Source organism: Apteryx mantelli, chromosome 22, assembly GCF_036417845.1.
Source record: "Apteryx mantelli isolate bAptMan1 chromosome 22, bAptMan1.hap1, whole genome shotgun sequence".
NCBI classification, from domain to species: domain Eukaryota; kingdom Metazoa; phylum Chordata; class Aves; order Apterygiformes; family Apterygidae; genus Apteryx; species Apteryx mantelli.
The window spans coordinates 15,105,939-15,125,035 of NC_089999.1; positions in this window are offsets into that span (position 1 = coordinate 15,105,939).

The window sequence follows — 19,097 nt, forward strand, 5'->3', positions numbered from 1 at the left end:
CTGTGCAAGTGATTCCCATTCAAATCATGCCACTGCAGTATTGCCCCCTGCAATCTCAGGTTTGACATTTCAGGTATAATCATAGCACTACTGTTAATGGTAGTTTTGCCTTAACTTCAGTTCTGCTTTTGTTTCTGTAGGACAGTTTAACAACCATAGAAGAGCATTGTATGATTTAATCAACGACTGCCTACACAAATTTTTTTTTATGGTTTTTAAACACTAAAAATCTCAAACTTCCTAAAAAAAGACAAATCATTTGTTAATAAAAAAATCACTAAAAGACACTTTTAGATCTGCCTTGATCCTCCCTTTATTTCTTTTGTAACAAACATTCAACAGGAAATCTACCTCTATAATGTGAAAAGCTGATCAAAACACCCACTGAAGTTGTGTCATTTCTCCCCTGACTTTGAAGAGTTTGGGATCACACAGTAATTACAGCCTGATAGATGCCCTACACATATCACTGATAGATTAGACAAGAATTGATGCAAAAATTTTCTCCCAATATAGAACAAATCTGTATTGACCTTAAAACATTGTCAGTATTAGATGGAATAGTCTCAATTGTGTTCTAATCAAAAAAGAGTGCTTCAGACACATTCTTATCATTACAAACTATGGCCAAGCAAGACACTAGAAGAGTTTTTGACCCTTTTTAATACTACAAAATATTCTGGAGGGAAATGGATATCTTCTAGCACAATGCTTATCATTCCTATGTTTATGTGTATCTGAAATAATCAATCAGTCTGCAATAATCCCACTATTAAAGTGGAAAATGAGATTTACTGAAAAAACAGATCCAGAATGATATTGTAGAAATAAGACAAATATTTCCAGATGGGTCATTTGTATTATTTGCATCTCTCCAGCAGACCCCTATGCTAAAAATAAAAATAAAAAAAATCACAACACTGGAAATATTTACAGCTGAAAAGCTGAACACAAAAGTCAGGCTGTAACAGAAAGGTAGCACAAAAGGGCCATCAATTCTGAAGTTTGTAAATGCTTCAGGGTATATGAAATAAAAAGGATTGTCTGTCTGGGGCACCAGGTGCACAGCAGGGGTAAATAAGCAGCTCTGCAGATTTCAGGAAAGCTACACTGATTTGCATCGGTTGAGGTGTTGGCCTGTGATTTTCCTGACTATAAACTAGAAAGACGCCTTAAAAACATACAAAAAAGAAAAACAGGGGCATCGAAGAGCAACACTGTAGGAAAAGTCTGTTCACTACATGAAAGGGTGGCCATTCACATTAAATCTTCAGGCTGGAGTTCACCCCCCAAAGAGTGAGCAACTCCTACAGAACATGCAATCCCTATTTAAGGCTTTGGATCAGGCCTGAGCCGCTGTCAGGATGCGCAGCGGAGGTCTCAGTCCGAACGCAGGTGACCCCAGCTATTCAGGTGGGATGCCTGACCTGCTTCCTTTAAAGTCCCTTACAGGAAGAGGAAAACAAAGCTCTGCCAATTAACAGAACAGCTACCAAAATGGGCAGTATCTAGGCATGCTGTCATCTCTTCTCCTCAAGATCATTCCAGAAAACCAAGTATTGAAGTAGCTGGAGATTTGGCAGCCAGCAATGCTGCACTAGGGCTGGCTGCTGTGATGCCTGGAGCAGCGCCTCCCACGTGGCTCCCACCCGAAGCATTTTATCCAGGGAACAGTGCGCTACACATCCCACCTCCCGCTGCGCTTGCGGGTACTAGTGGCCCTCACAATTCTTTCAGGAGCAAGCAAGAAAAAGGGGTAGCAGAAAATAGGCCAGGTCAGATCGTTTTCTTACTTATGCTGATATAATCTAAGATTAGTTCTGTAGAAATCACTTTATAAGACTCTCCACTGTACTGTTCCTAATTACCCAGTTACTCTGCAAAAAAGGTATTAAAATGTTTCTAGATTTGGGTATTGGGGCAGGGGGGTTAATAAATGACTGGCCATATGAGTGGGCTATAGCAGATTAGGCCAGCTGCACTTGCAGAAGGGTTGCAATCCCAGCTGACATGCCAGAGAAGGGAACCACATGCTTCCAGAATTAAATCACCTACAAATTTCAGCTGAGGATACCATCCGATAGCAATAATTGAATTATGCCCACAGCTGAGAGGTGGCCACATAGCCTTCACTGAGCCAGAGGGTCTCTTGATCCCTCCAAGGATAAGAGGACCTGTGGTGCTGGCTTGTTTGTACACATTCTTATAATGAAGTTTGAAACAAATCTCTTCCATACTGCAGTCAACCGCTACCCCTAAGTCAGCCTCAGCCATGTCTCTCACCTGAGGACTGCCAAAGAATTTTCAGATGGAAACGAGCATCTCCCACATTCATTTTGGTGTGGCAAGAACACATAACATGTTATCATCAGGTCCTATAAAAACCATAGAGTTAGAAATCCACTTAGAGGACAAGAAGGACTGGGACCCCGCTCCAGCCTTTCCACTGACTTCAGCAAGAAGAGATAGTCCACGCATGCCTAGAAGCAGCAGGAGGCATTTCTGTGCATCTGCTCTCTCCAGCGAAGTCTGCGCAGGGGCAGTTAAAGGCCAACACTTCTTCAAAGCAGGCCATTAGTGCACAAAAGCAGAAACAAACACCCTTCTGGGAAGAGAGGCTGTTCCAGACTGGAATCTTAAGTCTGTGCCACACCATGACCTTTTAGAAAGGAGATGCTTTGGCTCTAGCTGTCTCTGATCAACAAAAGCACTCTTCAGAGCCCCAAACCCAGCTTTGGATTAAAACCCCCATTGCAGCTAATCAGTATAGCTACCCTTACCTACATCAACTGCAGACCTGACTCTAGCATGTCTCATCTCAAAAACTCTCATTGGCATGTAAAATCCAATTCTCAGTACACCTATCAGCTGCTTATTCCCAGGAAAGGGAGGGAAAACACTGCCAAGAGCATTTCCATGTATTGCATTTGTGACAGAGGGCTGATCTTTTTGTAATCAGTTCAGACTTCTTACAGGTTTTCCCCTGCCCCCTTCTCTCCAGAGAGAGCTCTGAAAATGATTAAATTAGCAGTATTTTTCAATTAAAAGTAGTGCAGAACACCAAGAATGCCTCAACCTGGAAGCACCCAAAGGAGCCAAAGCATAGAAGTTTCACAGCTCTGTTTTACTTCCACGGCCTCAGTCCACCATTTCCAAATGCAGGGTTGCTAAGAGATACCAGTTCACATCCTCCCGGCCTAACGCCGTGCTGCAGCCACTGGAGGCCCACATCCCTGATCTGCAGGCTGTTAACAGGGGGAGCTGGATTTACCAGGAGTGGTGCTGTTTCTCTGCTCTCTGTTCACCTGTCTGCAGCCTCCTACCACAGCTGGTCCTGCTGCTCCACTTGGTGCATCATGCCAGGACCCAGGCACACATATCGCAGGAGCAGCCACCCCTGCTTCAACCCCAAAAAGTCATTGCTTTCTTCATCAGGAGTCAAGCCCTGAGCTCCAGAGCAGCCCTGGAGTCATCGCAGGCGCATGCTGTGCTCCAGAGCAGCAAGTAAATGCAGATTACTGTTGGGGAGATTAACAGCGATTCAATGAACAAAAATAGGTTATGATTCACTGTGCCTTCTGGCCAGGGCAAATGTCAAGCTGTACGTAGCGTGCCTCAGGGCAGGATGCAAGAGGAGCTGCCGGGGAGCCACCACAGAGCTCCGTCATAACCCGCGCATGAGCAGGGCAACCCCGTTACTGCACGGGAAGAACGGGAGGACGCTTTTCAGCTGCCTCAGTAACATCACAACAGCCAGCAGCCTGCACTAGCAGAAATCTGGACAAACTCCTGAAAAAGCAAGTCTATTGGTGGCAGAGAAGTGTGCTGGGTTACAGTGCAACCCGGCTGCTGCGTGACTGTCGCATCTCCCCCAAGTCCTTTGCTAGGGCACTCCCAACTGAGACACTTCCCCTGCACTGAGGTTCGGATACACTACACAAGAACAAGACAAACCTAGAGATATCAGATTTTCTCCTCAATCAGCTCATCTTCCTCATTCATTGATACCATATTAAAAGGTCAGCCAAGCCTTCCTGCCTGGTGCTTTGGCTCGGTTACCCGTGGGTTCAAAGCAGCGTCTCTGGATGGCAGCGCCAGAGGACAGCGGTTCAGCTAGCTACACTCTCCTTAAGCCTGTCGCAGAGTCACTAATATCAGAAGATGGTGCACACACAGTGCTGTCAGATGCATTCTTGTCTAATGAGTTTTACGCAGAGTAAGCACATTTCCAGAAAAACATGTTTTTTGTTGCAAAGAATCCCAGAAAATCAGTTAGGGAGAAGTGAAAATGTATCTGAATGTTATAAAAATAAAATTTTAGGGGGAGGGGAAAAACAGAAGTCTTTTGTTGTAAAACTGTCATTGTCTAAGCCCTGCTGTTCAGGGAAAGAATTATTTTCTGACACAAATAGCAAAAAGGACAACTTCAATTGTCAAATTTCAAAGGACTTTCTTTCCCCCAATGCAAGGATCACATTGCATAGTAATTCAGTAAGAACTAATTTGATGGTTCAGTTTGCCAAACAACTTTAGCAACCAGTGTTGGCTCAAGACCAGTCTGATCCATTGCAGGTGCCAGGCAGAGCACCCAGCAGCAGCCAACAACAGGAGGAGCAGCTGTCACCTCGAAGGGCACACCGCAACTCAGGAGCACTTGTCTAACGCAACAGGAGCGCGCCAGCTCTGACGCCACACACAGCTGCCCACGCAGCACTTGCGCCTTTGGGGGGTCCAAGGCACCACTCTTTAGCTGCTGGGGTCTTTGGCTGAGGCCCAGTTGCATCTGGTTTTTGGAGAAATGAAGCCCATCAGGGCAGATGAGCTTTCCACATCGCTAGCTCAGCCCATGCAGTCTCGGCCGCAGCGGAGGGAGGGTGAGTCAGCAGCAGAGCAACATGGAGCAGCGCCGTGGGAAGGACAAACAGCATCGCCACCGCTCCTCACAGGCACGGCATCTGGATCCCAACTGCACACAGCCATTGGAGATGTCACAGCTTTTCCTTCAGAGGAACAGTGCCAGCCTTCGCACCCCACGCAGCCGCAGCCCATCACCCGGACTGCCTCCGACTCCTCTGCTCTCCCAGGAGGGTCAGCTCTTCGTTCATCTCCATTAAGGTCACTGCACCATGCTGCTGTCAGAAACGATCCCGTCTCCCTTCCTCATAACAGCAGGCAGGAATTATCAGGCCCTTCCTGACTTTGGGGAGCCCAGTGTTTAGCACCTAGCTATACAAACAATTCCAAAGAGAGAAAAGACCAAACTAGGTTTGCTGGCTGAAACTGCTAGCAAACATTTTTGCAGGAAAGATGTACAGTTTTGCTACATGCGAGGAGGCTGACAGGTAGGGAAGAAATTTGCTGGCTTGCTTTCCTCAAGATAAGCTGCTGACAGTTCTCAAGACAAAACACAACCTGTGTGCTTTTGTACAATGCTGAAAAGAAGCATTTTAATTTTGAGGCTGCCTGAAATACCCTACATCTGTACAGTTTAATTCCCAAGACGATCCCAGATTTATCAAGTCCCCTTTAACTATCACTTCTCCCTCCCTCCTCCTGGTGTTGATGATATTTTTTCCATTCTTTGTCTCTGACATTTCTATGCAAATTCATCTCTGTGCCAGTTCTGGTACAGCACAAGCACTGAAATGAGACAGCTTCTGACTCCTGTTTTCTAGAGCTGATAGGTTTCCAGGGCAGGTAAGGGCAAATTATGCAAGCTGGGCTCTTCTTGGAAGAGGCCTCTTGGGGTCATTGAAAAATTGTTTCACCTCCTTCATGCTGTCTAAGCTGGCTGTGCTGGGTATTCAGTATTAATTATAAAAAAAAGAGTAAGGCTAGTCAGTGCAATATCCAAGCTTTAGCCCTCCCACCACATAAGCTGTTTTCTCTTACCAGAAATCTCCTGAAGGCATGGTCTAGGTTCCTGGATGTTCCCCCTTTAAATAAATATGCTTTCAGACTATAATGGCTCCTCCTGAAACATAGCTATTAAAAAAAAAAAAAAAAGCAGGGCTTCCTTGCACAAGTGGTGTCTAGCAGAAGCAAGATCTGCACTAGTTCTGACACATTTGCACCAGTTTCCCCTAAATACAGGCAAGAACCTGGCTGTCAGCTATTCCTCCCTATAATAGAGGTTTTAGCTACTTCAGAGAAAAAAAAGAAAAAAAAGTTGCATAAAGGATGAGAATGATGATAATTTTAACAGCTAGGTTAATGTGTCTCAACAGAGAATAGATCTGTTGGCTACTGAGATCAAGAAAAGCCTTGCAAGGCTGTTAAGTGACCTCACTTCCACTATAGTGAGATAATGACTGACTGATTTCACTCTTATGCTGAACTTTGTTTTCTTCTTTAAGGTCTTCACAGCAAGGTAAGCAATGCAAATATATGGCACTAAGGTACATTAACTCCACTAGAAAAAAAAAACCACATGATCCTGTCATAAAGCTTTCACCTAATAAATCTTCAAAACCCTAAGTAAAGCTCTAATTTACCATCGATATCATCCAGCCACTCATTTACATCTTCCAAAACTGTGTTCTTTTCGCAGAGATCATTCTGCCTATGAAGCAGAACCAAAGCATGGCATCTTCAACCTTGGTCTGCTTTTTTATTTGTTTGGGGGGTTAGCTGAGAAGGTAGCAAATGCAACTAGCCGAGTCAGACCCATAACAAAATCTAAACATACAATGCTGCCTTGTACTGGCTTGATGTTCCAACCACCTCTGGGTGAGGTAACCACTGGAAGAACTTAAAACCTAACTGCAACACAAATCCCATTATTATCCAGCTCAGCTGAAACCAGCCTTGCAGAACAGAATAGAAATGGTCTATGTTTTGATGCAATCCTCCCAAGTCATTCCCTGTCCCCTTAACTCACAATCAGAAGGCAGCACACAGGCTTGAATTTCATCCAACCTCAGGTAGGTCAGCGGAGGTTGAATTAACAACTGGTGCAGAAGGAGGTGCCTTGAAGTGAGGACACCAGACTTTGGCGTCTGAGTCCACTTTTGCCCTCCCTGAAGCTACCCCTGTGATTCTGAACAAGTCACCACATGCGCTCGTTCACCAGCTGCAGGAGGAGGACAGCAATACTGGTCCTTACTCTGTAATCTGCATTGCTCAGCCTGAAGTACCTAATAGAGACCATCAGTATTGCTTCCATTGTACAGGCGAGGCATAGACAAATGAGCCGACTCCTTCCTGGAATGGGCTTCAGATACTTTAGCATTGAAGGAAACCCCAAAAAAATCCACAAATGCTCTGGTAGCCTCCCTTTCTGTCAAAATGAAGGATGTTTATTCGAACTTCCATGACCCAGTGCTTTCAACTTTTTAGTCAGAAAGCTTCAGTAGTGCAGTAAAACACACTTACTCTGTTAACAAAACTTAGTTAAAAAAAAAATCTCCTCCAATGTCTTCATTACATTTAAACTAATAGATACAACACATTAGGAACTAGGAAACTAAGCATAATCTGGTAATAACATGCAGTGGATTTGTACTCAGGTTCTTGGTGTGCCTTATTTCAAGAAGTAAATTCCATCTGACATCTCATTTCAGAAATGCTTCCTTTAGTTTGTATCTTGAGAAATTTACCATTCTGTTACCGTCTCATATACTGAAAACTGTTTAATAAAGATGAACAATAAATGTCTTTTCTTATGCAAATTCAAAACATATCTTTCTTGTGTTTTTTTTCTTGTTCTTTTATTTTTCTGAAGGGATACATATTTTACTGTTGCATTAAGCATCAATAGAAGAAAAAACCCTGATATTCTTTGAACGTATTTCATGACTACAGGGAATATTATCTGGAACAGTTGTGACTGAGACATTGTCAACAGTATTCTGAAGAAAACTGTACAAAATGGAGATTTGAAAGAGAGAAAAGGATATTCTGATAAATTGTGTTATTTGTAATTGAATTCCACTGTGACTTCTAAAATCTGGAGGAAAACTGTGAAGGTCATCTTTCTCTCAGGCCACTAGCTGGGTTTCTAATATAATATTATTTTGCTGCTAGGAGGCACGTGTAGAAATGCCTTGATCTGTCTGTACATTCATCTGGCCAGACCTCCAGCACTACGATTCAGTGAAGCTACACCATTTTACTCCAGCTGAGAACCCAGACCACTAAGGATAAACCCCACGATCCTGACAGAGTGCCTTGAGACCAGGAGGAGCTCACTCGCATATGGCAGGAGCGGAAAGCTGAGGCTCAGTCCCCCAGGTTAAGCTTTATGGGAGCTCTCCATGCAGGAGGCTCTGCTGTATGAAGAGGAGGCATCAGTCAAGCACTTCCGCATGGGAGCGGTGTCTCCTGCAGCACTTCCCCTCTCCTGCACCAAGCCCTTTGGAGCAGCTCCTCCGTGCAGAGGGACACACGGCGTCGATGCAAGGGGCTCGGGTGGCGCGAGAGCTGTGGTGAGCCCTTGCCGCGGCTGCGTGAGGCTTGCTGCCATGCAAGCCCCTCCGTGCCAAGCCAGCCATTGCTCCACCTGAACTTGCCTCAAGCTGTCACAACCACCTTGCTAGCAGGCTCCACAGTCAGGCTGCCCCAGAGCGAGATCACAAAAAAACATTAAAATCTAACTGCCTTTTTTCCTTGTCCCAACAGAAAAAAAAAAAGAAAAAAAAATCACCTTCTAAAGCAATTAAAGCACATTAAAGGAAAGTTCTTATAGCCCTCAGTTGTACTATTTTGCTGCCTGGTGCTTCTGGAAGATAGTCACAAGTTATTGTATCATTTGGCCAAGTGGAAAAACAAATGACTTAATTTATAAAGAGGCAGAAGGCTTTGATGCAGCAAATAGGAGGACTGCTCTTATTAATAATTGATATTATTGTTGCAGCTAAGTATTGTTTTCCATTTTGCTTATGCAGAGACTTTAACAGTTTGAATTAAAAACTTGACATTAAAAATTCAGCAGAACATGCATGCTGCATAATAATTTAAGACTCCAGTCCAGCTTCCCTAATGTTGATGAAAGAAGTTGCAAAATACACCTTTCTGGGCCAGCAAACCCCCTTGTGTCAGAGGGGGATGTGCTCTGTGTTTCCCTCGCGCCAGCAGCCCAGGTGACCGCGGAGCCTTGCTCCTTCGCCTGCGTTTCGAGCGGAGGGGAGCAGTGCAGGTTAGCACCGGGGTGCTGGCGCGAGGTAGATGCTGAGCACATGCCATGTCAGCACGTCCTGGAGCCCTCTGGTGCCATCAAGCATGGGGAACCAGCTCTGGTGAGGCTCCACCATAGGAAATATCTCAATCCTGAATCAAAACACCTGCAGCAGCATGCAGTTTTAATAAAACAAAAAAAGTGGAGGGGGATTTTCACATGAAACACAAAACACTTTTTAGGACAGGAAGAGTATCAGTGAACACAATTTGACTGAAAAATTTTCAACCGTACCTAATTAAAATGTATGTTAATAACTGTTGGACCTTTACACAAAAAGGAATTTAAGCCCTACTGAACAATACTTCCTCTAACACACATGCAGTCAGCAATGCTTCCCTGTGGCAGACAATCAGAAATGGAAATTCATTTAGCACCTCATTGATTAATCACTATGCCACAGCTCTCCAACAAAATCGAATTAAACAATGCATTATTGCTACATCCTTTGTAGTCTGTGCAGAGTGGAGTGGGAACACATCTTACCATTTCACACCTTTTTAATATAACTTCACTTGTTACTCGATTTGACTCCTTTTTAAACTGTTTTCTGACCTATGTTTTATTCATTGCATTATTGTACTTCCAATGTCTGCAGTCAAAGTTAGATACCTATGTTTTAGATAAATGATGATACCGATACTGAACGTGTTTCACATGTGGATAATTGCTCAGACCTGTACTTATCTTGCTGAGTTTAGAGCCTGATCCCACATTTGCAGTGAAGTTGCACAGCTATTACTAGGATGGGAAAGCAGAAAGAGCAGACCTGAGGTTGCAAGCAATGTAAACAGTGGGACTAAATCTCCCCCCACCTCAACACAACAACACAGAGAAAAGCCCTTGGGGAGGGCAGGGCTGGCCGGACGCGGACCCTGGCACAGGTGCTGCTCTCCACTGCCAGGGAGCCGCGGGAGCCGGGCTGGCAGCAGGGCACAGGTACACCCAGGCCCCGGCCGACGCGACACTGCCAACCCACGGCGGACAGGTACGCGGGCCTGGAGGGCCGCTCACAGCATCCGGAGCGCCACTCTATTACATTGGCTTTGCTGTCATATATTGATCCGACCCCAAGGCAACAAGCACCACGGCAAGCCTTTCCTCCTCTTTATGCTTTCCAGTACTTCATGCCCCATGTTGATCAGTGCCGTTAGCCCATCATGCCAATCCTGCCTTTCCTCCTGTTTCCCGACACAAACACTTACACAAGATCACCCAGCACTGCCAGCAGCAAACTCTGCTCTGGCTCCAGCTACCAAAGGGCACACCGAAGTCGTGTCCTGCTACACAAACTGCTCTTCGGTGGGGTTGTGGAAACCCTATACATTCAGGGCAGGGACACAGAGGGTGACAGACAAGTATGCCACCGCACCGTTTCTCCAGCCTAGTAGACAACTGCAGTGGCAGGAAGGGACCGCACGCACTGTCCCCGTTTGGAGTAGTGACATATCTTACCCTGAGGCAGAATAATCCCAGCTGCTTTCCCCAGCTCATCTTCAGCTGCCTTGCTCTACAGGGTAGAGGCATTTTGCACGTCTTTGCTCCTATAACATACAAAAGCTGGCCACTACCCAAAAGCAGCAAAAGGCAAATAAAAGGTCAGTGCAAATGCATACGGACTCATCAGAAGAATAGGACAGGCAATAGGAGAAAGATATTTAAGTGAGGAAAGCAACTGCTCAAAGTTCAAGCAGAAGTGCTTACAGAGCAATTAGAAAGGAGAAGGATGAAAAATTGAAATAGTGAAACATTTCCAGAACTATACCAATAAAGAAAGAAAAAAAGGAAGTTACGAGAGAAGCCTTATGCTACCAAACTGACAGTGGGGGCAAGAAGGGAAGAAAAAACAACTGCAAACTCATTAACTATTGGCTTGCCTGCCTTGGGAGGGAGCAAGGGGCTGAACAGAGCTGAGCAAAGGGGAGCATCTCCTGCAGCTGGGCTGCGAGAGCAGAGACACGGGCACCGCGCAAATGGCTAGGAGGGCATGGGCTCAGGCAGGCCAGCCAGGGAAGAAGGTTCCTGGCAGGCTCATTTCAGTGGCATTTATTTTAGAGGAGGGCTGATAAGATGCTTCAGCAAGCCCCAGCCTCAGCTCTGTTTTGACTGCATTTTCAATTAACTTTCGATTGTTGTTCTCATTTATGCAAGCTGCAGTTAGAGAGAGAATACAAAATGTTCATAAAAACAGTATAAAATCCTTCAAAATATCTACTTTTCTGAACTTGTACTAGTCAGAGATTTGTGAACAACACCTTCACACCCAGACTGTACTCTCAGAGAGAAATTTCAGGTAATATCCCTGCTCTGACATAGCCCAGGCTCCCCGCTCCAAGCTCAGTGTCTGCTGCAGCATGAATTCAAACAGAGTTCACATCCCAAAATGGGGAGCATCTAGTTTGAATATGAAACAGTGATCTCTACCACTTACTAACCATGTCCATATCCTCTTTGCATGTATAAACAGTGGGGAAAAAAAACAAGAAAACACTTCTAAATGCAATGTACCCCACTCTACAGCCAGCACTCAGTAGTTTTATAAACAAGAGTGATTTGATAAGGCAATTCTTCTGAAAAAATAATCAGAGTATCATGCCAGGAGAGCAGCTTTAACATTCTGGAGTGCTTTAGCTATGCCATTCTCACAGCAGACAAGAAAGCCACTTGGTGATACATACTCACATCTTTTGGGTAGTCCCCAACAGCATTCACTTCTGAATACAGTGAGACATGGTCCAGCAGTATGACCAAGACTGATGTGACAGACTGTCAATCTCCCTGGCTTTAATTTTCTAAGAAGAACACCCACCACACACCTGCTAAGGAGGGTGATGAGACAGTTCCCACCTTGGCAGTAGAAAACCAAGGCTCAGAGTTTAGCAGCCACAAAAAATATCCAGGTGTCCTCTGTCCTAAATCAGTGGCTCAGCCATAAGACAATCCTGCTATTCCAACTGTGGGGTGACTAGATTTTGAGTAGAACGTTGATTCCATAATAAAAATGTCCACACGGTCACCTGGCACAGAACTTGGAGCTGTAATCTCAACATGGTCTAGTCTATTAGGCATAAAAAGAACATATAGAATATCAATTTGATATCTCCCTTGCAAATTTTATTTCAATCCTCTTTCACTTCTAGCAAGTTAACCCAAAGGGTGGACTATTTAATACATGGGAGATGAATGGCAACTGAAAAGAGGGTTCTGTAATCATATTTAACAGCCACATGCAGTCACCTGGCATTTAACATCAGAGCACTGAGTTTGTTAGAGGAGCCCCACAGCGCTGCAGCTCTCTCAGGAGCAGATCTTGCGAGTTAGAGACAGCAGACATGGAGATCTGCTCCTCGGGGGTGCTGCCATCACATGCAGAGTTGTGCATGTGGTTCGTTAAACTATTGCATGCTCCCTCCAGGCAGGAAATACAGGGCAGTTACATGATCCTTCTTTCAGAAGGTTCTCTTCAGTTACCTATGCTCACAGAAAGCCTCAAATCTCCCTGAATCCCATTACAGTAACACTTATCTGAGCATTATTTATCACCCTGCTACTGCTGTTAGCAATTGCTCCCCTCTCTCCAGCTCTTGAGGAGGGATTCATCACACCTGGCATCAGCATCCAGGTCCAGCTCGTCAGCTGGAGTCCTGGGCAGTCAGAGGAGACTGGTACCTCTAAAGAGTTGCTCAACCCATCCTCAGACAGGACTGTACGATACATGAGATAAATGAACGCAGAGACACAACCAGCGTGGCTAATATTGGATCTGCTGCATCCTGCTCCCAAGCTGTCAGCTGCCTCAGGCAGGCCCCAGAGCGCGCGTGGTCCCCAGGCAGACCCAGTGCACCAGCCTCCACATTAACCACCCCCTAATCCACATAGGCTCCTGCATGGCTTCTACTGCTGCAGGAACTGAACGTTTTCCAAATATATACTCTCGTGGGAGATAGCTCGATACTTCAAGCAGGCCACTTTGGGCTGGAAACAGCCCAGCACAGCTGGGAACTTGGTACATGCCAACAAAATGAAAACAATGCCTGGTTTAAAGAATGGATTTTTTTATTTTAATGGAAAAAGCCGAAATGAGATCAAAATCACAAAACTTGCTGGAGTTAAACCCAGCAAGTACGGACCCTCCGAACAGCACCCTGGCAAATTCACCAGAGACCCAGCCACAGACGCACACACTTGAACCGATTCCACACCCGTGGAGGATCTTGCCTACAATACTCATTCTTGGGCAAGAGCATCCATTCCCCTGAAGCAGTTCTGCAGTAATTTCTCTTGCACCTGTCAGCACTTAACTCACTGGGACCTGATCTTTGAAAGGCCCTGAACTACACAGTCACCATGCAAAGAGCTGCTGACCAAATCAACCAGCCAATCCTGCTGTCTTCAGAACAGGACACACAGGTAGGGAGCAGAAGCCAAACTTCATCTTAACATCTTGTTTGCAAAAGAAGTTAGAATTTTCCACAAGGCATTCAGTAAAGGTAACTTCTCTATAGAAAACTCTTTACACGTATTATTTAGGATGAAATTTGTGTTAATCAAGAATTTGTAGGTCAATGACTTTGAAAACCTTTAGGCTATAATTAAGTGTCTGAAATTCATATGAGAATCAACATGGAAATTAAAACCAATTACCTTGCAAAATAACACTGTGCCCTTCTGCAGCACCAAAAAATCTCAAAGTAACTTGAAAGCATTAAATAATTCTCATTACCCTGGGACTAAAAAATAAAACAGGATGCTTTCTACACCATGTTTTAAAGCTTGCAATGGACTATTCAAGCTGAAGTATGGGCCACAGTATTTTCAAAAATAACACAAATAACTTCAAATGTCAAATAATTTAGCAGAAATCTGTATTCTCACAGATTCTATATCATATAAAATAGAAATTTCTATGTCAATTCAGTAAGTTTACTTGGAGCAATTGTTATTTTGCTCATAAAAATTTTCCTGATATTACATAAAGACAGAAAAAAACAAACATGAGTTGCCCCCAAGGAGACTGGGTTTATATCTTGTCTATACTGAAGTCAGTGATTTCACTCTTATACTATCAGTGATGACACAAGGGGTTTTTTTGTTTGTTTTGTTCTTTTAATCAAATTCAAGTTCATCCAACAAATAGCCTACATACAGCCCACTTAAATCCTACTTTGAAAGACTTGTACTACATCCGTCCATGAATTTAGCAACTTTAAATTTTCTATTAGTTATGATCTTTAAGACAATTGTAGGTTTGGTAGGTTTATAAGACATTTAAGTTTACCTGCAGGCCAGTCACCTCTGTTGCCATAAATCGATATAGTCACAAAAACTGCATTAATTCACATCACCTCCTTTCTTTAGGGATGAGGATTCAGCACAGTATTCTAGCCATATGTTTAAATCCAAATATGTGGTTAGTCCTACTGAATTCAATAGACTATGAAATTAGGTGCGCATCTGGCTGAATTTGGGAAAATATTCATACAAGTCATCTTGTTATTTCTATTCTCTTCTTCAGATGAAAAACACAGGAAAATATTAAGAGGAAAGTTACTTGCAGTGAAACAGACTGATTCTTTTTTCTTTTTGAGATAAATTTCTCAGCAAACAAAAAAATTGTATTACCAAATTTCTACTCTACTAGTGTACAACCATGTAAAGTTTTTATTTTACCTTTATGTATTTTACCTTGGCCCTAAACTAGAGCCAGAAGGAGAAATATTCTCTGCTAGTAAAAATGAACACAAGTCTGAACACGATAGAATTCAAGGAGAAAATTGTACATATACAAAAGTTACAATAAATCCTTTCCCAAATTACACGGAGGTGAATTACAACCCTTTGAGAATTTGAATGTCATTTTCCTGGTTCAAGTTTATAAAATGGTTTTCTCAAGTCATTTCCATGTTTTGTGGCCCATACTATCACTTCTGAGCAGCCCATAACTCCCTATAATAGTCTAGGTGATGCTACTAACCCTTAGTCGTGAGTCTTTAAAACAGAAAACATTTTAAGGCTCCATTCACATGGAAGTGCTTTAGGTGGCGAGTGCATTAGTTCTGGAGGTGGTTGGGGCCTGGTTCGCCTTCCCCGCTGCACGGTGAGGGGAGGCTCGCAGCTGCAGTTTGTGCCAAAGACAAGTCAGCACGGCTCCCAGGCTTTTGTCTGTTTTCTGCTGACAGTGGATTGCAAGGTGACTTGGACAACTGGGTTAGTGAGTTACCAACCAAGAGGAAGCAACAGAAGGGGTAAGATCGAGGCCCCTGTCCAACCAGCTCAAACGGGCAGAGCGGCTGCAGGGCCAGCGCCGGGCTGCGTGCCTCCCCTCGGCTCCTCCATTGCATCCAGGAGCCGAGTCCCCAGAGCCGCGGCGCTCGCTTACCCCACGCATGGCAGGATCGGGGCCCCATCACAGACTTCTGGACCAGCCTCTAGGACCTCTGCCAACTGCTGTGCAGCTAAATACAGTGACCCTCAGCTCCCACGCGCCTCGGAGAGCACAGCATCCCCCTAACTCCTGCCATCCCAAAGCTCCTCATCAGATGCAGTATTTTAAGACATCTAGCACAAGAGTTGTATGACAGCCACTCAGCATGAAAATAGTCATTTTTCCCCCCATTACACAGTAAATAAATTACATTCCATTTTCTGGGCAAAGCTTTTCAATTCCATTTCCATTCAGAAGTTTTAAAAGTTCACATTGTCAGAGGAGTCCAATCTCATTATGATGAGATCTGTGTCTGAAGCAGTGTTAAAAATATATATCTAGATGAAGCTGCAGCTTCTCCCAAGAGGATGCTTTTAAGGAGGTAATCAGATGTGAAGCCTTTTATGCAGTGCAAGGCAAAAGCCCTTTGGTCTTTCGTGTCAAGAGTCCTTGCATTTTATTTTCTAGAGTTTGTCACATACCTTCCACTTCTCCCAAGGTACTAGAAAATAAGTAACAAGTTTTCTAATGTATCTTTTTATTCTTAAAAGACTTGTATTGAGAGGCAAGGTCTAACCAAGATGACAAATGCTTATTTTATACTGGTTGCAATCAGCCAAACAATTAAGTTTTTATGGCTTTAAGATGTCTCCTGAGCCTTCACTTTTTTTTTTTTTTTTTTTTTTTTAGAATGCAGGTCAGAACAGAACCAAAATAAAAACCTACAGACCCCTGTTCAAAAGCAGCTCTGCATTTCCTACTGTCCCAGGGCAGCTGATTAATTCTGCTCCAGCTTCATACTTTTCTTACTTTCCTAATTATGCTCTGTTGATTGCATGTTTAAGTTCCAACAGCAACAACCTCTGATCTGTGCCATTTTTTAAATAAACTGCTACTACTTTCTAGCAGATCCAGTCCACAATGGACAGATTTACCAAGATAGGAAGAAAAAGAACCTTATTAAACAAAAACAAACAAAAAAAAGTGTAACAATGCCTAACTTGTAGTCTGCAAACATTTATCACTTGTAATTTCACTCTTTTTGATCTTAGTACTGGTATACTGAGATATGTTTTTATTTACACAATGGAATCCTAAAAGTAGCTAGCTGATGCAATCTCTAATGTTATTACCTGTATCTTCCCAAACAGTTGTTTTCAGGCTTTGGGAAGGCACAGTGGAAAGAAGAACAAGGATGACACATGGCCTTACTGAAGTTAAACATTTTCTATTTAAACTGCAAAGAATATTCAAGAGCAGGTGTCCCCCTATTTAAGAGAAATATCTGAATTTCCTGTTGCCCCTCCTTTGAAATACACAGGATTTCTGTGCTCTCCCCCCTAAAAAGTTAGCTCCCCCTTTTTCCTCAACCTTCATCTTTCCTAGCCTTCTACTAGCTGAGTGCAATTAAAACTAGACACATGCATAAATGAGGGGCCAAGAAAAAACAAGTCATGTACAGCAAGAGGCACCAGGAACAACTGGAGAAATTAGGATCGCTGCTGCTATTTCTCAATTTCCATGGCATGTTGTCACAGAGTACACAGTCACTGCAAGGCAAGACTAGGTCAACATCCACAAACAGGCTATCAGATGGCAGCGTCTTGACCTCTGACGCTCTTTGCTCTGATACTGCGCCACGAGGGTGGGAAGGTACTTCTGCCAGGCTTGATGAACACTGTGTCTGATGGTGGCGATCTATTTAAAAATAACTTCAAAAAGCAAGGAAGGGACGATGATTTTAACCCAAGATCCTACAAAACATTCACTGCCACAAATAAACGTGGCTGCATGAGGGCAGGAATAAAAAGCAGGGAGACAGGATGCAGGCTCTCTCCAAAACTGCCAGAAAGCTGTAAAAGGTGCTCCAAACCACACTCCAAAGACAGACAGCGTCATAACATGTCCCTGGTTATGCCCCCCTCCCTTTCCTGGCACAGCATGAACAGGTTACCCTGGATAAAAACTCCCGGAGATAAAACAAGTTGCTGGGCTATCTCTAACAGCAACTGCAGTACCAGCACTGGTTCAGGTCATGGGATAAGGGCAGAAGGGTGGCTGGGTTTGTTTTTGTTTGTTTTTAAACAGTGCCTCTCCCCCCCCCCAATATAAACTTTTTGAAAAATTAGTTTGAAATACCACATTCTGGGTTGGAAATAAGTTTCAGATTTTACCTTGCAGCACTTCTTAAATTGCATTTTATTTACTTCCTGATACATCTCTGACAAACAAAAAATAGTAACATCTGCCTGAAAAATTGGGGGATTTTGGTGAGTAAAAATTTGGAGGTTTATTTTAACTGTCTTCTGGCTTTGATGGCTTCTGAAAACACTCAAGTCATTTTCAAGCTTTTCTCTGCAATCAGAACCATTAGAAATGAGTTCACCAGAAACTTATAGCCAGTAAAAGCATGCTGGGTTAGATGGATGTTTGATTGTACCTTCTATGACAACATTAATGTTTTAAATGAACTTTGCAATTCTCATCCAATAACCTGATTCCAAGGTTGGCATTTAAAGAAAGTATCACAAGACTACTAAAACCCAATTACATGAAAGATTGATAGGAGCCACCTTAGCTCTAAGTATCTGGGGAAGAGGCACATTTAAGTTTTGAAGTTATTATATGTAAATGTAAAGATTGAGCAGCACAACACTTGCACATGCTCCTGCTTAATTTTCCTCCCTAAGAATTTCCCTCCCATTATTAGTAGTTTAGTAAATTCACTCCTCCTCCTGATCAAAATGAGCAAGGAAAGTGTTGCATGCAAATGTTTAAAGTAATATGTACCTTTAATTTTTAAAGTCTTCAGAAAAGATCAAGATAGCCTTTTACTTTATTCACACATACCTTTACCTATGATTAATCCTTGTAAAAATTCAAACACACCCACATCCCAAATCATAATGGCTCTAAGAACAACTTGGGCTAAACAAAAAATGTTGATATTCCCACAAAGGTCACAGCTTGCAATTTTAAAGGTGAGAAACCAACTTCTTAAAATAATACGTCAGAAAATTATAGTAAAAGACTGAAGTTTGAAGCACCCAGGTACACATGTGTTCCTTTGTTAGGGTAGATGGTAAATTTATTATCATCTTAGGCCATCTTATCTGATGGATTTATCAGTGTTGCCCGTCTCTGCAAATGGATTTTTGTTGTGCACAACAGACTTTATTGCAGCAATTGTTTTAGGAACATTTTTTAAATCCAAACTAAATCCTACCAAGAGCACTGGAAAAGCTTCCTTTTGGATTAGTAGGATCAAATTTCTCAAACAAGAATTCACTACTCAGTGTGTCTTTTTTAGAATGATTTGGCATGCAAATTGTAACTTATGCACTTTTAATCTGCATAATAAAAAGGAGAAGTGCTCATAGGAGGCATTCAGAAATCTTCTGAAGGCTCTACCAGTATGGGTTTCGAAATTTAACCTTAGCTTCAATTCACTTTTAATAAGTTGCACTGTGTATCTGTGTCTCTTGATCCTGGCACTTT